The 18,813-nt window shown below is 40.9% G+C and overlaps 1 protein-coding gene across 1 annotated transcript in view; it reads right to left on the bottom strand.

Annotated features, from left to right (window-relative positions):
* The window catches only part of Sema5c (Semaphorin 5c), an 84,990-nt gene that overhangs the window by 21,066 nt on the left and 45,111 nt on the right, over positions 1 to 18,813 (bottom strand). The gene's annotated exons all lie outside the window — the stretch shown is intronic.

The raw sequence follows: 18,813 nt of genomic DNA on the forward strand, positions 1-18,813 counted from the left end.
CAACAATATAATGAGACATGAGTTACTTAAGTGAGATCAAATATTTCAATTTTAAAGATTTTCATCTCCGGCATTATCTAAGTTTCGATACTAAAATTATTAATATTCCATTCTTTCTCTCTCTTATTTTAAATAAAATAAAACGCGTGTCAAAAATCGTTATAAAAAATGTGTGATGAAGGAATAAAAATTATTAAATAATTACAATAGATACAATTATACATATAGGGCTTTCAATCCTCAACTTGAGACATGAGAACCGGTACACAGGTGCGAAAAGTCGGTACGAGGTGTCATAATTACCGAATCGAGCGTATCGAAAGCGGCTTTCTTTTTCGTATGTTTACCGGTAGCAACTTATAATTCAGCCTAGACCAACACGACCTAGATATGGATGCCGCTAAAATTCATCGAAGATTCTTTGCGCATCAGCTAAACTTGAATTGTATTAAGCCCATAATATTGCCAAGCTGGCAATATAAATTTTTACTTGAGGTATATAATTAGTTTATTATATCTTTTGTAAAAAATTTTACTTAGTTTTTTCTTTTATTGAATATTAAAATGTCCTGCAACGATTGAAATAAATTTGATACGCAAAGTAGATTAAGATGTAAAATTTAATAATAATTCATCAGAGAAAATAAAGTTGCTGACAAATGAACGTATTATTACGTTTACGCGATTATTCTGCCTGCAATAGGATCATGTACGTTCTTGAAGAAATTCTGGACATTGTTAAAAAGCACTTGCAAAGGAATTCTCGAAACGCGGACCACCCTGCACGATGACGACTGACGGCTCGTAGAGAACGATTTACTCTTCGATTCTTCTTGAAATTTTATTTTCTTTTGTTGACATCGCGCCACGAGTCGGATAGGGAAGAAGCGGCTTTATGTTTCGCGATGTCACGCGGTAATATTCCATACACGTCTCACACATGCATTCGACTACGTGTGCACTATCGAGGCGTAACGATCGACTTACAAGACTGCCTCGTAAAGCAGCCTTCGATCTTCATGCCGGAGAAGAGAGGCAAAGGGCAAAGCGAAAATACGGAGGATGTTGAGAGAAGGAAAGGCCGCGAAGAACATGCCGAGCGTTCCTCCTTTGGTTAACGATCCCGGAGGATTCTTCCTCTTTCCTCTAAAGCCTCTCCCTTATTTCCTCCATCCTTTCTTGCCATTTCTCGCCTTTAATTCTCTACTCATGCTATTTTCGCTCGTGCTAGCCACGCCCTACGCATCTATCTTTACGAAAGCGCGATTTTACGATGCATTCTTCAAGATAAACGAGTAATATGGAATGTAATGGACCTCGTAACAACATTCCCGTAGCTTCCTCGATAGTCTCGGAATGGAACCAATTGAACAGAAAGTATCAGTCTTTGACAGTTATTAATTATTGAAAGAAGTTGACGCTCTCTATTTTGTAAGAGTCTCAAAGTGTCGACGCTAAATACTTTCCTTCAATGTTCAAAGCAATTAATTTTCGAGTTAAACCGGAGAAATGCGATTCGCGTCACGTTACTCGAAACGTTACAATTTTCCGCCATTATTCATCCAGCGTTATGTCTAAAGCAACGCTCTCTCGCCCGCTCAAATATATCACTTGGCGTCGCGGAACGATGAACGATGAGAAATATCAATTACTCGATGCCCATCATTTATCGCGAACACATCGCGTTCGATCTCTCAAGAACGACTCGTACGATCCTTCAGCAGGTAGCGTTCTCGCTCCGCGCTTTATCAATTTTCCGTCTTCCGCGCGCTGACGGGGATAATACCGCTCCGAGACGAAATTGCGTCGAGGATGGAGCGATCGTGTCGTGTCGTGCCGTGCTTACCTTGTACCACCTTGAATACTACTACCACCATAAAGTGAGTCCCCCCAACGTACCGCCACGCTACTGCAGATGTGGACCACCGGGCTCGCTATGTTAATACCGATAATTGCGTTATGCGAACTGCCCCTCCCTCTCTCCCTCTCTCTCTCTCTCTTTCTTTCGTCACCGCAATCACGCACCACGTGTGCAAGCAGGAACGTAATTCTTGATTAAATTACCGCGGTACGAAGCTTCATCTGGCGACTACACGCGATTAAAATAAAATTGCTACTGCTACATTGAATCCTTAGTATATCTTGCACATCGGAAAGTCGAAGGAGCTTCTCGAAAGTGTGATAATGTAAAATTTTATACCGCCGTATAGATATAAGATATTTTCACAAAAAGACATAATAATTTCATTTCTTTCTCTATGTTTTTTTAGCGATAAAGTAATATAATTAAAATAATATAATACTCTGTAGAAAAATTAATGTAACGGAAAGCATCGAACATTTGATACAAAGCGAAGATAATCCAGCATTAATGAAATGAGAAAAATTTAATAAATATATACTTCTCAAATATAGAGTATCAGAGTATACAAGAGTAGTATAAAAATAAGTAGAGTAAAAGAACAGAATTTTTATTAATAAGACGAAACATGTGGAATAAAATGAAAAAAATATCTAATTATTGCGCCGCAAAATCTGAAACTTATTTAGACTTTGTAATAAACATTAAGGACGCGTTGAAATATTCTGTGCATCCTCGGAATGTCTTTCCCTTTGAATAATAATTAAAACGTATGCATCATTAATGAAGATCGTATGAAAGCTAATAGCGCCGATAGCCACGCCTTATTTAATCGATTTAATTCTGTTTCCATTGAGCGGATTAAATACGTTGGTTCTTTAATGCCGCTTATGAAGCACGCGCTATTTCGTAAGAGTTAATCCCAGATCTACGGGAGATTCCGTCGGATATCCAAGATCCGAGATGACGGAGATTACGCGAAAAATATAAGTTACGACAAAGCGGCAAAGTTGTAAACGATAAATCGCGGAATCTTGATAAAGTTCTCCTCTCCTTAAGAGCGAGAGGATACGCATTTGCACGAACACGCGTTAGCGGGAGGAAGGGGAGAAAAACCGCTTTTGCATAAAAGGGGCCCCCCTCCGAGCGCGCGTATACAATTTCGCGCATGCTCGATGCATCTAATTACTTACTCGGTCAGAGATCAAAGACGAGTCACGCGGCGTATTAACGTACGTTAGCGTACGCCGACTTCAAAGGGAGGAAATAATAGCGTCGTCCTCAGCGAGCCTTATCGTACGAGAGAGACGCGACTGCTTGAAAAATTTCTGAGGTTTCACCGAGATTTCTCTTGTCTATCGTCGAGTGTGTGTCGACGTGTCGACATGTCCCGTACGCTTTCAGAGTCTCTCGTCGGATCTCCAAATAAACTTATCTGTTTATCTAAACGTGCGTCCGCGTAAGATCGATCGTTTTGGTGAAGCCTGGGTGGTCGGATAAGTACTTGAACGATGGGAGCGAAACACCGTTATAACATCGATGAGCGAGCTTCACTGATTGGCGGAATATTAATATTAATTGGCCCTCGTAATCTTTATCGATACGCGATCTCTTAATTGCGTTCGCAGTCGCTGTACGTTCTTGTACGTCCGAATTGGGGCCCTCGTCGCCCAGCCGTCTAAATTGTTATTTAACTCCGATACAACTTGCGTCAGCGTGCTGACTTTTTTATAAACCATAATGCCGGACAAATCGATTGCGCCCGATGAGCGTGTAATGAGCCGGGAAGATTAGATAAAAGAAGAGAACTGCTCGTGAAACAACAATGTAAAGTGCCAAGTTATTTTTGACATATTGTAACAAAAATAGCGAGAATTATTAGTCTTCTCCTATTCTTGCCTACTTTCTATATTACGAAGATTTATATAAATTTATGAAATGTATTTCAGTAAAAGCTGTAGGGTTTTTTAGACCTCGTGGTATATGCAAGACGTTTCGCTACAATTAATATTCTAGTAAGATCCATAAAATAAAGCTTTGCGCATAAAATATACGCAAAGTTTGATTTTGTATATTCTACTATACAATATCAATCGCAGCATAATCTTTTAATCTCCATTAATTTTTTTTAAATCAGGCGTGTGCGGGGATTCCACCATGTCAAAAGCTTAAAAAAATTTATTTTTACCTAACCTGGAGAATTAATATACGCCAGTCACTGATCCGCCGAATCCCTTTTACAAGGGGAGAATTTGGGCGACGTAGATGAATCGCGTCGCGAAGAATCACTCCTTAATAGATCTCTTAATTTTAACGAATCTCCTTAAATGAGACCGTATAGAAGATCTCACCCTTCGTCAAAAGTCTCGCGAAATTTATGGTATCTCTATAGAGAGAAGGGCTAATGTTAATATGTACACCTGGTCTACCGAGAATCTCCGTCACGGTTTAAGGGACGGCGACGTAGGTGGAGATCGTCGCGTCGCGAACAATCATCGCGTGCGCATTATCAATGATCGCCACGCGATGCAAGCTCCGTCTCATATCATTATCCACGTGGCCGTTTAACCGCACTTGGCCGCAACCACGTGGGTGGCTCGACTTTGTCCCGCGATAATCCCCGTCAATTTGCCCCTTCCCTCCCCTTTATCCCCGTCCTCTCTCGTCATCCTTTTTTTTTTCTCTCGCTCGGATACCCGCCAAATTGCCCTCTGCAAATAAGGACGACGCGTCGACGGTCCCCGCGCTCTTGCATAATGTCTTCGCGCGTGCAACCGTACACCTTTCCGAGATCCTCCCGGCCTCCTCTCTTCTGCTTCTTCTACCTCGCGGATTTTTTTCTCTCGCTTTCACGCCGGCGGAGCAACACGTGGGTGGTTTCGGGGAGAACCGATAATTTTCGAAATTGATCGCGAGGAGGCGGCTAAATGTGAAATCGCGGATAAATCGTGAAGTTTGGCGAATGAAGCGAGTCGCGACGAAGAAAAAAAAAAAAGATATAGCTAGAGAGAAAAGAGAAAAGGACGAAGAGACGGAGACTTTTCATTTTTATTTTCTCTCTCTCTTGCAGGAGGAAGAGGAGATATTCTTCTCCGTTGAAATATCTCTTCGAAAACTCGAGCTACATACGAGTATACGTATTACGAGGGACGAATGATCATAACGCGCGTCACCGCGTATATTCCATTTAGTTGCGAACGAGCTGCGAGCGATTTTACGATCATCCGTAATAAATTAGATGATTAACGAAGCGAGGTGCTGAAATTTACGGTCGTCTCGTACGCGTTCATAAAAATCGGCCGATATCGCGCCATCGCCACCGTCACGGAATTGCGACAACCTGGAAAACCGTTGCCTGCTGCAAAATCCGGTTGCATCCGTTTTACCTTGTATAATTTCGGGGCGGGGACGATCTCGGGTGATAGCGCGCGTAAGTGAGTTCTAATTACGGTATTATGTAGACACGTGTACGAGAACGACACGACGAGGACGATGCGTTCCACGAAAAGAAGATCGACGTACGCTGTCATGCGTGCGTGCGTGCGTGCGTGCGTGCGTGTAGCCTAGCCACGCAACGTATGTATGTGCACGTTTATCTCTCCACCGGAGATATGCCTCTCTTAATCGCACCTCTCGATAAGACGCGACGGGTGTTTACTCGAGCCGCCGCACGTTGGTTCCTTATGTCTCTGCGTTTATAACGCGACGTCTTCGCGAAGGAGAGATGAGAGACGTTTTGTGGAATTTACGTTCGTTTCTCGAAAGAGTGGACCTATTACAGATTGTACACCATGCGGGTTAAGCTTGACGTTGTATAGGACATTCCTTCATCGATAAACGTTTTAAAAATTCACCGTTTCAAAATCACATTTTTGACAAGATTAAGTCATTTAGATAGTTATTCAACTTTTAATTTCCATAGTTTCTATGCTTTTAACGCGCGACTCTCAGATTTTCACCCTGCAATATTTACTGAAATATAAAGAATACGACGTAAGATTATGAGCGATCGGTGCAATAAGAGAACGGAGAAGCATCGGGAGCTCGTAACGAAAAATTCCACATTACGAGGCTGAAATTTTCGCTGCACACGTCACGTGCGCACGCCGAGTGCGCGTTTTGCTACGTCCAATATCCGGGATAATCGTATCACGTCTGAATTTCCCGTCCATCCAATACGACTCAATCTCCGACAGCGCGAGAAAAGCGAATCGTGAGATCGTCCCCGCCAAAGGAGATATCGTCCTCTCGGCGTGCCGGCGGATACTTTCCTAAGCGGACGCTTCCGAGGCGGCTAAACGATATCTTCCTCAAACGATAATTTCTTCGATATCCCTCGACTTCTGCTGATTGTGAGACTTTGTCACGTTTTCTGCATAATTTCTGCCGAGACTCCGTAAACTTTAACTTTAATAAGATAAGTTTTTATTTATAACGTGACACGTGTACACTGAAAATGTATGCGGATTTATTACGCAATCCTTTGTCACATAAAGTTTTTTTTTTTTTTAATTTGAAATATAGAGTATAAAAAAAGAAATCCTTCTCAAGAGATAATTTCTTCGATATCCTTATTTTTCATTTAAACGATGAGTCATATTTTCTGCATAATTTGCCGAAATATCATAAACTTTATCTTTAATAAGACAAGTTCTTATCTGTGAGATGATGTACTAAAAATGTGTGCCAATTATTACATAATCTCTTTCACTCCTTTTTTCGTATTAAAAGAAAAAAAAAACCCAGCATATAGGGAAAAAGAATTTTATTTCTGATAACAACGCGACGAACCCTTTTGTTATTTCTTTTGGTATATTTTTTCATGCGTTTCATATTAAATTTAAATTTATTCGAATAATACAGAAAAAATTTCGGGAAAGTTTAAAATTTCATTTAAAAAATATTCCTAATAAAGAACCCATTCGTGAATATCAATCATCAATCATTATTCTGTTTCAACATCCTGGATAAAAAATAATAATACCGTTTTTAAAGAGATACATTATTCTTCGATATTAAAAAATTACTTATTAAGATAAAGAAAATCACAAGTAAAGTGGCTTGTGTGGAACGGAAAACGGCACAAGGCGCTTTGAACGTTTTTGATCTTTGAGCTTATTCTCGTGGTGATCTATTAAATCCGTCGGTTCTTTAACTCGAGACGATCCAAGGTCGCGTCGCGTTGCTGAAAGTGCGAATAACACGCGTAAGAAACGGCGCTACGTTATCCCCCTTTAATCTCTTTTTAAAGCAATGCATGAATTATGTCAGTCGATCTGCCATTTGTGACTCATCTATCTAAAAACAACGTAGGCCAACGAGCATTCGGCTGTCCGTGCCTCCTATGAATAAGATGAAATCTGCACCACATAAAGACAGACCGAGTAATTGATTTTTTTGTATAAGAAAATATCGAGTTCCGCATTATGACGTAGCGAATCCTGGTCTCGAGAGATGCAAAAGATGTGCCTGCCGTATTAGAAATAATCGAGTCAGTTATTAATCGCATAAATACGAAGTGTTTAGGGACTCGAGATAACTTAATCTTGCATTATAGGTATAAAATATAAACCTATAAATCACGGAGAAAGCAAGGTGTAGGTTCATAAAAATCATACGTTTAGCGGTAATGAACGACTAATGGCTTCCTAATCCTCGAAAATGCTCCTCGCATTCCTCTTTCGCCTCTTGATAAAATCCTACCGCGATAAGGAAGGAAAAGCGCATACTTTTAATCTTTTCACCCTGCTTTCCTTTTCGTCTATCTCTCTCACTGCTCTCAAAAACGAATACACTTAAAAAACTTTCAGCACGGGCAAAATTTCCCTCGTAATACCATTCCCTAATGCTTCTCTCCCATAAGTGCGTTCCCATCAAATTTCAGATACCGTTTTAGAGGAGACTTATAAATAAAACTCCTCGGAGAGAGAGAGAGAGAGAGAGAGAGAGAGAGAGAGGGCGTTTGTCAGCGTTGTTTCGATGACACGTTTTCTCTATATTATTCTTCGCTTCATTTATTATTACGACGTGCGATCCTCATCAAATTTGTCATCATATTATACGACGCTATTCGCAAATGATTTTACGCGCGTAACCGCACTCTCAGAAAGGATTTCTGATAACGAGACAAAAAATATTCTTGACATATTTGAATCGTATCACAACCTTATGCGGTATAAAAATAAAACAATTTAAAAATTAAATCAATAATTCCTTTTCTTCTCTCTCGAATTAAATAAGATTGTCTTACTATCTTGAGACAGGAGTAACACTATACAAATCTAAGCTTATATATTCTTGCATTTAGAATAACTTGAGCCACAATAGTCGGCGCGAAACCGATACGCGGTGGCGTTACTAGGCATTTTATTCTAGATTTAAGAATTTTCCATTTAAGATTAAAATATTCCTTTTTCAATAATAAATATGATCGTCGCTATATCGATCCTATTTTATGATAGATTGAAGAGTAATAGCATTAGATCCTTGAAACGCAAATTTCTCTCGATTCTTCCCTAGGCGGACTTCAATTATCCCGCACGGCCTTCGAGATTGCTCGATATCGCGATTTGCGATTCAGAGCGTCTCTCGTCAGGACGCAATCGGGACGCCGCGCCGGCGAGGTCGAGAAACTAACGCATCGTAGAACGCATCGCGCCTAGAGTCTCTTCGTCTCTCTCTCTCTCTCTCTCTCTCACTCTTCGCAACCTCGCTCTCTTTCTCGACGCGCTTGCACGCACGAAGGCACGATGTGCGAGTGCGCTCACGACGGTGAGACACCCTTATGCGAGTATGCTCGCGTATCGCGTCGTCCCTCTACCTCGTCTTCCTTTTCTTCATCGTCGTCTTCTTTTCGTGGAGAGCCGATTCTGCAAAAGCGACTCCACGCATTTCCACGTACCATGTATGCGTGCATGATACATACACCAAGAAAATTACATGCACGTTCGTCCAAGTGGTCTATATGCTTATAAGCGAGTACGTGTGGGACGAGGGAGGCCCAGTTAGCATAACCCGATCTCGTAGGCCCCTCCGGTATCTTCCATCTCCTTCCTTTTCTTCCACGACTTTCCCTCCCTATCATTCGTCTCGAGCAAAGAAAGATAAAAGAAAAAAAAGAACGAGAGAGAGAGAGATGAGAAGAGACAAGAGATTGATGGCCGAGTAATGGAGCGAGCTACTATTCGCTGAGTTTTGCAAAAAAAAAAAGAAAAAAAGACGTAAAAGGCACGGCGAAAGAAATGAACTAGAGAAACAGTCTATCGATAGTCGGTTTGCACGATGGTGTTCCGAATTAACGAGTCACCGGGTATACTCTCACGTAATCGCGACAAGAAAAAATGCATCGTCGGTGAGCGTGAAATGTGCGTTCCAACACGTACAACCAGTGTTACGGGTTAAACAAACATACGTTTTACGTGAATTTTCTCATGTAATTTGTATAGAATAGATCTAATCGTAAGTTTTGTTAATTGAAATTGATTATAATTAAATTATACTATTAAGATTATCAAATTCCATCTGCACCGAGAATATATTCTAAAATCTAAGATTAACGATAATTATTATTCCACATGATCTATAATAAAAATTATAATATACGTAAATAATGTTAGTTTTCTGCTAAATAAATAACACGAGCTCAATGTTCGATCCATTTGACGATTTTGACTCTACACGCTTTTTCATCTTTCTCGCCTATGATAAAACACCCTGTATATCGCTAAAAACATCGTTCACCTGTATCTCGTGATCTTTGCAATTTTGATATTTCGCCGGCTGAAAATCCAATGGACATTTTTCCACGCGATGCGAGAGTAATGAGCCCTGTCGAGGCAAAAACGGCTCCTCGTCGACTTTACGATCGGAATCGGAGATCTCCAAGATCGCGGTGAGAGGGATGAGGATCCCTCTCATTGTGCACCAGATCCCCGATGAAAATGCGGTCCGGTTTCTCGGAACGTGAGCGCGGTGGCTTTGCCGGGAATAAGAAGAGGCAACGACAGAGCGGCGACGACGACGACGACGATTGCAATAACTGCAGCTGCGACGGAGAGAAGAAGGGAACGAGGGGGACGATCGAGAATGAGGACGAAGGACGCGAGGAGAAAAAGCGGAAAGTCGATGAGCGCCGTGGACTCGTTCGCGGAACCAGCGAGTTAGATAAGAAGAAGCGTGTACGTGGAGCGACGAGTTCTCGTCGATCGCTCTTGGGGATCATTGACCGATTCGTAACTCCGTGATTCTGGAACGTCGAGAGAAACGCCGAATCGTATTCTGGCACGATGCGTCTCCGCGACGCCTTTAAGGAACGAAAGGACACTCTTGTATTATTACATCTTTTCCATTTTATGCTTCGACGCGGAACACGATGAGACGAAGCGCGAAATCGTAGAAAGAAATTGCACCGCAATAACTCGTTTGAAAAGTTCTCGGGGACTTGGCGAAGACGAGCGGTCATAAATTTCATTCATCTTTATGCCGTTGTCGTTTCGCCGATCGAGGATCTTCGCATCCACCGATGGAAGGTCGCCGGTGATAAGCGCGCGCGCGCGCGTACGCGCGGCTCGCAAAATGAACCTCTCAGGATGAGGACGCGCATTCGCATATTTATAAGCGACCACGATCATTGTGCCTCGATATCTTCGGGATGCCGGCGACTTGCGAGACCTCTCTCGCGGGATCGTAATTACGAACGAAATCTCCCACCTCCGGTCTCTATCCTCCTTCATCTCATTTCTTCTTCTTTTTTTTTTTTTTTGCTTTCTTTATTCAACGTGCCGCTACGCATTGCGTGATGTTGCTCTCGGTGGCCGTTCTCCTTCCTTCCCGTCCTTCGTCTTCCTTCATATTCTCAAGATGCGTGACGCTAATGGACGCCTTTCACGGAGCCCGCGTCACCCGCGCGATCGCGGTTCGCGAGAAATTATTTCACCCGCCGCCATCTTTTCACTTTAACTACGAGACGCGTAAAGTTTAAGTTCTTCTCCTCGGCAAAAACGAGAGAGATTTCCGCTACGTGGGAAAGCTTTATCCTTATCGCGCCTCTCTTCGCGCGATCCACATTAATCCTCCCCATGACACGCTCGTAAACGCTTTTCGGTGTTCACGACACTCATCCTCGGTGGCGGAGATACGATGACACGCAAGGTTGATTCGCTGTCTGCGAATCTACCGGATGATGCGTCTGCATATCGTTATCATTATTCCAGAGAGAAAGAAAGACAGAGAGGGAGAGAGGGAGAGAAATGTGTAAATCGATGTTAAAATTTTGTTCGAAAAAAAAAAAAAATTTGATGAACGACGTTACGACACACTTCTCCGTCATAAACCTTAAAGATTTTCGTTACTCTGTATGTTCTCGTGGGACTCGGCGCGGTCAAGAATTCCCCATATAATTCTCGGGATTAAACCGCGGAATGTTTCTTGTCCGCGTGCAGATCGCCAGAAGCGGCAAAAGTCTCCGGCGACGAAGAGCGTATCGATCGCTCTTCCAGCTTTATGTTTTTCTGCGATTTCCTCCGCTAATCTTTCGAAGGCGGGTCAAGTCTCGCGGATCTCCTCGATCTTAATTTCGCGGCTTAACAAGACAGAATCCTGCGAATCGTAATTCTTATCGTAACAGAGGCTGCGAGGTCGTCTATCGTAGAGATTTTATCAAGAAGCTACTGAGAAGTGAAGAGATCGAGATATGAAAACGATTAGAGAATTTATACATTATCAATCTTTGATTAGTCCTTCAAAACAAAACAAAAAAAAAACAAAAAAAAAAGTACAATGCCTTTAAATCTTCATCGATCGATTAGACTGTCCGCTCTTGCAATCCTGCGGTAATTGGCGTTTCACAGAGTTCCTTTTACAATTCGATTGAAACGCCGCGAGGAGAGTTTCTAGTAGTCGTTTCTACATCGACTCGGATGCAGCATTCCTTTCTGTCAGATTCGAGTCGGATCCTCGTATCGTTTACGCAAGAACGATACCTCGTCGATGCATTGTTCGCGGATATACCGCTTTTCGTTCCACTGGTCGCGAAGGATTCTCGCTCCACGCGGTGCGCATCCCGCTCTAAAAACGCGAACATTTCTGAGATACGAGTCGGCGCGCTTTTAAATCAATAATTCGCGTCGTAAACTTAATTGCGGTGATCTGTTAATAGCGCACCTCGACATGTAGTCGCGAGTTACTGCTCTTCATAATCATATATGTAAATATTCCTCCGCGAAATATCTACATTTCGATTATTCGCGGTCGTAAATAAAAAATTTCTAGCGATTCGATAAAATAAATAAAACGAAAAATCGAGATACTATAAAAAAATCGCATACAAAGCATTTTACTTCAAAAATGCCACAGGAAGAGCCACTGCTTTTTCACGAGCGTAGAAAAATAGAAAAAGAGATAAATTGTAAAAAAAAAAAAAAATTTATCCCGCTAACAAGTACCTCGCTTAAAACGCTAGACTTTTACGCTGAAAAATATTCGTCGATTGAAATACGCTTTTATTCTTTCGGAGCTCTGAATTTTTAATATTTTTCAATCACGGACAGTATTTCGAATATAAAAATCGGTGCCGCATTAGATGCGACGGACGAAACATAAGTATCGAGATGCAAAGTCTGCCAGAAACCGCGGGGGTCTTCGACCTCTCCTCTTTGCGTGCCCCGTCAAAGAATGCATCGCACGTACGCGGCTTGTTCTTGCGCGTAGGTAGCGTACGCGGCTTCTTTACTAGAAAACCGCCGGTTGCCAGCCAGCTCGTAAACGTACCGGACCATTCGGAACGTTACCCCGTTGTTTTATTGGCGTAGAAAACAGGGCGACGCGACGGTGGACAGGTATCGGAAGAGATGGAGCGCGCGTCTTTCTTCTGGCGACGCGAAAGGAAGCTCGTCATTCGCGGTTTCCATAAATGTAGAAATCATCGTGCGATATAGCGCGACTATTATAGTTTTTACATGTTATATGTTATATTATGCGAGAAGAAAAAAATGAGATAGCGCCAGAGACGTTTATCAAGACGCATTGAAGGTTCGCTAATTGCGAATTAACACTGGGGTCAGGAATAATTAGCGTCACTACATTCGCGACTGATCGGAAATTTTTCACGCCCGACCTTTCATCTAGATTAGAGTATATTTTACGTCGTGTTATTATAACGTGTCACATGAAGTTTAGTATAATTACAAATTAATATACACAAGCCGGAGATTTATTAGCATTTATATACGCGCGGATATCTACAGCCGCTCGCAAATTTGCCGCCTTATCTGCCTAGGCAATCCATTCAGCGTGAAAACGAATATACCTAACACGTTTCAGCTTAATACTCCGTCGAGTGGACAAGCCGAGAACCAGATTACGCGCGGCGATTAATTAAGTAGCGTAATTGGTTACAGTATAGTCGGCCGCTTCAAAGTTTCCGACGCCTCCAACATTCGTCGTCAAACTTCGAAGGACGGTTGCTAAGGAACGCGACAAGTATTTGATCAAGTATTTTCAGTATCAATAACACGACAATCTCTTTAATTGATTTCCCCCCCCCCCTTAGTATTATCAATTCCATATTTCCCTATCACAAAAAATTATATTATTAGAATTAAATTTATATAAAGTATATTATGTAAATCAAAATAATTAAAAAAAATTTTTTCCCTTCTAGACGAAAATTAGTAAATTTGGTTATATAAAATTTCGCAAGATAGGTACCTATAATACTCGTTCTACGTAATATTCAAAGCAGGATAATAAACGCTTTTTTTTTTTTTAACGCAGTTTTCGTTTTTGATAAAGATCATAGAAATTATTGCAGATCATAAAAATAATTGATTTATTCTGCGCGCGAGATTCCATCGACTATCTACTGTAATTATAGCAAGAGACGTTTCTCAATAGGTTATTCGCTGCGACGGAGAATTCGCGATGGAAAGAAAAATCGCTGCTCGCTAGGCGCCACCTTCGATCGTATGCAAAATTTGAATATAAATATAACGTTGACATTCTCTCTTCGCGCACGAGTCGCGGTACTGATCGGAAATTGTTCCAAAGATAGATCGCGGCTGGCTGAAAATAGCTCGGAGATTTATGTACGTGGTAATAAAGCACAATCTCTCTACTGGTTTACGCCCGACGCGCATAGATTGGCAGATAAATGCCCAAGTTGTCGGCAGTACACGCCGGTTCTCCCGGGAAAGCGTGTGATAAATGTGTTTATGCGCAACGAGTCGGTATTTTTTCAAACGTGCAACCCTTGTTCATTAGCGACGTCGAGCTCGTTATGCCACTGAAACTAAGAATCCCGGGATACTCCTCGTTCATCGATCTCGCGGTTGCCGAATCGCGAAAAGGCCTTGTAATTATTTATGAAGTATAAGAAGCTGACAGGTTAACATGTATCGCGATGATCATTTATCCGATCGATCGATTAAACCATACGTAAGATTACCAAGAGATAAAAGACTGTACTCGATCGTAAAAGGCTTTATACTCGCCACCGGCAGCGAGTCATTTATGGAGAGAAAGCGACGAAAAATAGATGAACGAGAAAAAAGTACGAACATCGTCTCGCGTTTGCAACCATGTATACTTAACGGAAAAGAAAATAAAGATTAGTATTCTTATTGATATTCTTGTTATTGACTATATATATATAAGTGAGATCTATAACAATTATAATAATAATAAATTATTGCATATCGATTAAAAGACGCGCATGTTATCTTCAAAAAATTCCACCGTAATTATAACGTCTAATATTCCACGGTGAAAATATCTTTGAACATCGTTCTTGCGACCATGGCGATTTTACTTCCGACGCGTAACATCTCTTCTTTTACGATGGATACCATCGCGAATGCAAGAAAATGTATGCGGTCGCCCGCTGCCGGAAAAATCATCCAAGAGGAACGAGAGCAAAGAACTCGCACGCTGCTAGCGAGAGCAAATGAAAAATACGTTCTCGTAAAACAATAAATGGTACGCTCGTTAATTTTACGAGCGCGCAGCTTCGCAATGATCGTGACGCTATCAATTCGTGGGAGAAATTTATAGCTTTGTATTGTCGAAGGTAGGCCGGCCGAGTGATAGCCGAGCATCTTTCACAGAAACGAAAAGGAAGAAGAAGAAGGAGAAGGGACAAAAGTTTCTTTTATTTACATTCCTGCTCTGTCAATCTGTAATTCGACATTGTATACTGAGTCAATAAAATGAAAGTCAAATTGAATGATTTAAATTCGATGATTTATGGATAAAAATTGATTTTTTAGAGCAATAAAATCTTATTTTTCATTTTCCTAATTCATTGTTCACTTTTTGTGATAAATCATTCCACAAGTCAATATGAAAACAATCTATTTTCGTTGATTATATACACGCGACTCTTTTGCCATCTTTTCCAATATATATATATATATATATATATGTTGAATTGATTAATATTTCCTATATATATATATATGTGTGTGTATGTTGGAAATATTAATCACTATCTTACATGAATACCAGGATAAGAGAAGATCTAATATAACAAGTGCGAACTTGAAGCTTGAAAATCACAGCGCGGATGCGACTATTACACGTTGAACGTGTGTGCGTAAATTTTTAATATGCGCGCTAAGCTGAAGTAATATTTCTGTTGTATGCCCTCTTCATCTCTCCGTTTTTTTTTTCCTAGATCGTGCGAGGAAACGCGGCTGCAATCGCGCGTCTGGTACGTATTAACTCGAAACCCGTCGGAGATAAAGTTATTAAGGAGCGTAATGATGCCATGACAGCCCGGTAATTAAATAAAAACCTGGTTAATATATTATACCCGCTCGCGCGCGTTTTGCTTGTCGCGCTTTCAGCCTGCCTTTCTTGTACGGATCGCCGGCGTCGATACCGTCGTCGTCGACGGTGATGCTTTCGATTCCCACGTTTTAATAGAAAAGGTAATGCACACACATTCTATCACGCGCGGCCCGTTTTATAAGCCATTTGCTGCCGATGTTGTATCGCTTTTCAATAGAATAGCTTATATACAGTAGAGCAAATTATGCTCCTCTCGCTAGAAATTCACACGCATCGCATCTACGATATATATCGCATATAAATACGCATATTTGTATACAATACCGGTCAAAAGTATTACATTTTCCCCCCAAAAAATACAGAAAACGCAAGTAAATGAATAAATTTGTATCTTTCTTTCCCTTAGCTATTTTTTTTTTTTTTTGTTCATGTGCTTAAAAGTATTAAAGCATAAAATAACAGTAATAAAATATAATTTGGTAATATTTATATATATTTTTATTTATTTTAAAATAATGATTTTTCTATTGCTACAAATGATGCGATACCAGTATTGTATATATATAATTGTGAAAATACGATATAAATCAATAATTCCTTGTCTAGAAGAAAAAAAAAAAAAAAAAAAAATCGCATCCACAATTTCGCCTGCCAACGCGATGCGATTCTCCACTTAATTCACATTCACGTCATTCGCGAATTATAGTCGTTTGCGGAAGCGATAGTTGTATATATAAGCGTCTTAATTGCCACAGGTTGCTTCTCGCGTAAAGTCCGTCAATTCGAAAGAATGCATCACGGATGCGTGCGCGTATCCGCGTTGACATGCCGCAAGCGTAATTACGGTAAACCTACCCGTCCGCTTATATCTCTTCTCTCTGCATCGCGAGCGCGTAATCGCAACAATTGCGATCGATTTTACTACCCGCGGCGATGAGTCCGCCACACCGTACTGGCTGCAATTCCGCGTGAGCTTTAAAAAAACTTACGCAAATTGCGTTTAAGCGAATCGAGGTGTATTATTCGTTAATACACTCGAGCGAACAAACAGCGAACGCGAAATTATAATTTTATTAAAAAGATTTTATTGACGTACTGTCTAATGAAAGAACTGAACGAGAGAGTCGAATACCAGCGCTCTAATATAAATTTACGTTCACATTCGCATATGTAACATTTTCTCAATTTTAATAGCAAATGTTTATATTTGCGCTGGCTTGTTTATTGCATTCGTTTTCTCGATTTGTAATCTAGCTTTATCTTTTTACATGCAAAATTACATATACGATCGTTCTAAAGTTTAGAACTGAGCTATATAAATATCTCTTCAACGAGAGAGAGAGAGAGAGAGAGAGAGAGAGAAAGTTCGCATTCGAGTTCATTTAAAATCCATAAAGCCCATTTATAGTACCATAAAGATTTATATAGATTTATTTAAATCATAGGATATGTAATATATGATTAAGTAATATTGTCACGAGATTTCACGATTGCAATTAAGAGAAAATCATCGCATATGCGTAATCTATCGAGTCATTATTATGACATTACGATACGATGATTTTGCGTGGATGAAAGAACAATATTGCGAAATTGGGAGATATTATAATCTATTACGAAAGATAACGGGCAATCTGTATATGTCTCGGCATGCACTTTGCTTGCAAGTTTGTTCTGGCTGCCCAAGCGTCTATTTTATTCGGTGAATATTGTATAGATACGAAGACCTCTTTCCTCGAAAGAGAGTTTCGATAATCTATATCTTGGCCACGAGTGTAGACAGTTAAGAATGATTAATTACAATATATGACGAGATCCACTGAGAAAATCTTAAAAGTAACACACGCACGATTACGCGTGCACAAAGCGTAAATCCTAAAGCACATGTTCCCGCATTTTATCACGCTGCAATCTCCGCAGCGTGCACGGCGGCACTTACTATTACGCTCTATGACAAAGCAGCATTCTGCCTGTCGACAGCGTAATTGAATAGGTTAATTGCTGGGGCGCGTTGACGCTCTCGTGCGGGAGTTTCTGAGAACGAGAGCGAGAATAGAAAGAGGGAACGATATCTGCCGGGCAGAAGAAGGAAATCAGAGACAGCAAAGGCGAAGGGGAGAAGGGAAGACGGGCGTAATCGCGAAACGATAGACAAGCAAAAATAAAGAGAGAGAGGTCGAGATGAACGTGTCTAAGATGCAACACAGTCTTTCCGAAGCTGCCGGTGATCATGCAAAGTAAGCAGCTTTCAGAGGCCTTTCTCTCTTTTTCTCTCTTTCTCTTCGCAACCCGAAGAATAAAATCAGTTCCCGCTAACCGCGGGCGACCTGCTCTGTCGACCTTGCTATTGGAAATTTAACGACGGTTAAAGACGCAGGTAGATGAAGGTGCTCCGTAATATTCGTTTCGCAGCTGCCAACTTTGAAATTCATCAATTTACGATCGAAGCGATATTGCCTCTCGACTTTGGAGTAACTTTATTAAAACTTTCGTACAATTAAATCGATAGCATTACACGTGATGCTCCAAAAATTGAATAACAAAGAGCAAACTGATGCATTAGATCTTGGATGACAAGCCGTGTTCAAACGAACCGAACCAATTCGAAGCGATGAATGGAATAAAAAAGTCAAAAGAAGAAGGAGAAGAAGAAGAAATTACTAAGCTTTTCAATTGTTCTATTGTTTCGTGAAATATAACTTTGATCGTTTGCTGGGAAGAAATTACACAAAAACGTAAATACGTTTATTCGTGAAAATATTTCTATTTTCATAAAAATCGTCCATATCTTCTTCATTCCCATTTGCTCTTTTTCCATTTCGTCGGTTCGAACGTTATAAATCTTCCTTCCCTTCTTAAGCGATCGCGAGGGAAAACAAGCGTCGAGGCATCAAGTGTAACATATGTATTACACTCCATCATCGCATCCTGCCCATTTGTGAGAGAAATCGACACCAATGACACTTCAGATATCGCGCACCTTGCAGATTTCGCGACCTTGGCTTGTCACTTATAAGGTCGTTAACTGGTTAACCGGATAACCACGCGCTCGGTGATCACTACGATTTTACGATGTATCGTTGACGAAGCTAGCGTGCGTGTCGGCTCGATTGCTTGTTATTGGCAACGTACGTTAATCACGTCCTCGATAATAAAAATTTTCGGAT

This window comes from Polyergus mexicanus, unplaced genomic scaffold, assembly GCF_030449975.1.
Source record: "Polyergus mexicanus isolate NDT 795.1 unplaced genomic scaffold, iyPolMexi1.0 SCAF_7, whole genome shotgun sequence".
NCBI lineage: Eukaryota > Metazoa > Arthropoda > Insecta > Hymenoptera > Formicidae > Polyergus > Polyergus mexicanus.